Below are 3,719 nucleotides of genomic sequence, written 5' to 3'. Positions count from 1 at the left end.
ACGACTAACCGAGTTGAATCCGCACATGCGGTCTTGAAGAGGTGGTTGGGTGATAGCAAGGGAGATTTGTGGAGATTTGTGTCGGGGATGAGACACCGTGAACCAAATGCTCCAAAATCAACACAATGAAATTCAAACATCGTTCGGTCGGAGCAAGACGGTTATGGAACATCGGTTTAAGGATCAAATTCTATTCTCCCAATTGATTTACAACATATCCCGTTCGGGTTTGAATTTTATGTTTCATGAAGCGAAGCGGGCGGAAACAACGGGCCCGGATAGTTCTAAATGTGGGTGCACCATTAGAAAGACATACGGCCTTCCATGTGCTTGTATACTTTCAAAAAAAATGAAGTTGAATTCACCGATACGCATGGATGAGGTAATCGACCATTGGAAGAAGCTTCGTTTTGATGATTTTGACCTTCCAAAAGAAAATGATTCCAAAATCAATGGGCAGCACATCATTCAAATGAGGTGGAGACTTAGCCGGATCCTTTCGTTTCAAGAATGGTGGAGTTTGAACAAATGATGAGCCAAGAGCGTGAGCAAAATAGAGAGCGGTCGAAGAACATACCTATTTTAGATTTAGGCGCCACCGATTCGTTCGGCGAATTTTAGTTTTTACCGGGCCGTTTTTTGTTTGTAATGACCGGTGCATGTCTTTTTTGTATGTATTGTCGTTTACCATATAAAATCGGACCGATTCGATACATATATAATATAAGTATGTTTTATGTTGTCATTGCCTATTTTATGCCTATTTTGTATGCTTTTGGTATTGTTAATATAAAATAGAATGCAATGCACAAAACGAAAAATTCACCTCTGTTTCTGCATAATTCAGAAATGAACTTCCGAAATATACATGTTTTCAGACCAATTTCGGAAGTTCATTTCCGAAACTTCCACTAAATGCAGGATAAGGTTTGTTGGGCCATTATTACTCCAATAAGTCTATAAATACAACACACTCTTCTTCATCCTCTGCACACCACAAAACACAAATGACACAAACCTACCCCTACCTAGCATTCGTCTACTTCACCAGTGGCTACCCGATGCCGTTCCGATTCCGCTTCTCGCGCGACACGCCGTTTACGGACTTGATAACATCGCTCAACACGCTATTACAATATCCGGAAAATCGAAAGGTTGTCAAGCTCGAGTACCGCTTGCCATCGCTTAACGATGACGGAGAAGTTGAGTTCACACCTTTTGAGATCAAGAACGACGAAGATTTAGCGGTTTTGTGGACAACTTTCGATCGATTTTCTTCGAAGGGTCCGATCGAGTTGGATGCGAAACTTCAAAGATCGGGGGCCGATGTTATCAAAATGTTGACGCATCCTCACCTACCCGTGTTTAACAATATGTAACTTTAATCTTATGTAACGTGATCGATGTAATCTTCATCCGTTAAATAAATCGAATCGTTGTTGTTTGTTATTTTCCTTCTGTCCAGACCTTATTTCAGAAGTACATTTCCGAATTCTTCCAAGGGGGGGGTGAATTCGGAGATGCACTTCCGAATTCACCTATTTTCTGAAAAAAAACATTATTTCGGATGTACATTTCCGAAATAAGTTCTTTTCATAAAAAAACACGTTTTCGGAAATACATTTCCGAAACCACCTTTTTTTCAAAAAAAACACGTTTTCGCAAATGCATTTCCGAAACAGGGGGTATTTTGGAGATTTCACCAGGGGTGACCAAGAAAGTAAGGAGGTGGGTAAAGAAAATTCCATTTCTCATTCCACCTGGTGATGGTGAAAATCACCCATAGATGCATTTCTAAACATACCTCATATCAAATTTTAAGGCATTTCGGAGATGTATCTCCGAAAATACCTTATTTTCATTTGAACGTTAAATTTAAACATTCAGGGGTATTTTCAGAAATGTATCTCGAAAATAAATCAATAGGATATTTTTTGAGATGTATTTCCGAAATAAATCAGTATATACCATCTTGCTGAAGAACTATTTCATTCTCCTCTTTTCACTTCACAACCAAAAACCATTCAAAAACTTCATCCATCCTCATTCATTTTTCTTCTTCAAATCAAATTTCAAGTGGTTTATCATGTCAAAGACAACATAAAAAACTTTAATTTCAAGTAAGCTTTCACCATTTCATCCAACATTTTCTTTTATTGGTGTTGAATGTTAAATCAAAATACTGCGTTGCTTCGAAAATGCATTTCCGAAACTCACATACATTATTTTGGAAGTGCATTTTCGAAAATATCTCTATTACATAACTGAATTATTTCGGAAGAGTCTTATCCATAAATATAAAAATATCAATCACATAAAATAACATATATGTATTTACATAAATTCAAACAAGTAAACAATGATTCATCTACTTACTTTCAACAAATTGAAAATAAGCTTTCAACATAACCATCTGCCATGCTCAACATTAAATAATTGCAACTTTTCACATCAATAGTAGTTTTGAGCACTTCAACTTATATTCGCTGCATACTATTATCTCTCTGATTATAAAGAATTGTTTCCCTATTATTAGAACTACACAAGACCAGTGTATCACCATCCTGAGAAAGAAACAATGACAAGAATGAAATATCATAGTTTAATTGAAGATCGTAATGACTAATATTAAGAAATTGAATCCAAGACTCTTCAACCCCAAATTTCTTAATCTACCATATAACAATATTGTTTCCCTTATAAGAATAACACAAACAAAGACATTCCTCTAACACACCAATAATTGGCTCTTTAGGTGGGACCTCATCAAAACCCTGAGGCAGCCGATACTAATTTTATGTCTCAGTCCCTAGATCAAGCAAAAAAATAATAAGATCCTCAACACTAAGGTGATGATCATAAACTTCCCAATCGATGAACTTAAGACTAGCCAACCAGTTGATTGCTCCATTTCCCCAATCAACTTCATCCAAAGGATCTTGAGCCTGAATCCTCTTGTTTGAAACCAAATGATCTTTCTCGAATCCTAAAGGCTCATCATTATAAATACAATCGAGCCTTTGGCTGTCTAAAACTGTGACCTGACCAATTTCTTCTATTTTATTAGCTTTGACTATAGTGGCTTGGACAACCATTTTTTGTGGGGATTCGGCCTCTAAGGCCACTTTTATTCTATTTTTAGCCATATAGGCCAAAATTTGAACAAGTGCGCTCGACTCAGTCATCGTTATCATCTGGCTCTAACCATTCATTATGACATCCGATGGCCTCATACCCCCACATGGATCCATATGTAGGATGTTACTTTATTGAATAATATACATCTCCATACAAGGGAAAACCTTGTTTTAGCAGGCGTACATGGAAAAATGTTCGCCAATTGTCAATCAAAGTTTCTCTTATCTATATGGTTTACTTCGGTTACGAAATAACTCTGATCTGCCTCAATATTCTCGACAATCCCATCAGATCTCCAAATCAAGATCCTTTGCTACAACATCGAAGGAACTGCTCTAGCCCCGTGAATCTTTTCTCGGCCAAACAATAAGTTATAATTCGTCTTGGTCTAAATGAACAAAAATATATAATTATAACTCAACATAATATATAATTGTAACTCAATATAATATATAATTATATAATTACTCAACAATGCTCGCCAACAGGGTAGCAAAATAGCATCACCTAACCATCAATATTCAATCGGATTAGCTCATAACTCAACTGAAGTCACAAATAACTCTTTCACTTTTTAATCA

The sequence above is a fragment of the Vicia villosa genome, linkage group LG5, assembly GCF_029867415.1.
Source record: "Vicia villosa cultivar HV-30 ecotype Madison, WI linkage group LG5, Vvil1.0, whole genome shotgun sequence".
Lineage (NCBI taxonomy): Eukaryota > Viridiplantae > Streptophyta > Magnoliopsida > Fabales > Fabaceae > Vicia > Vicia villosa.
The sequence above is the reverse complement of the archived record's forward strand: the minus strand, read 5'-3'. Positions refer to the sequence as shown.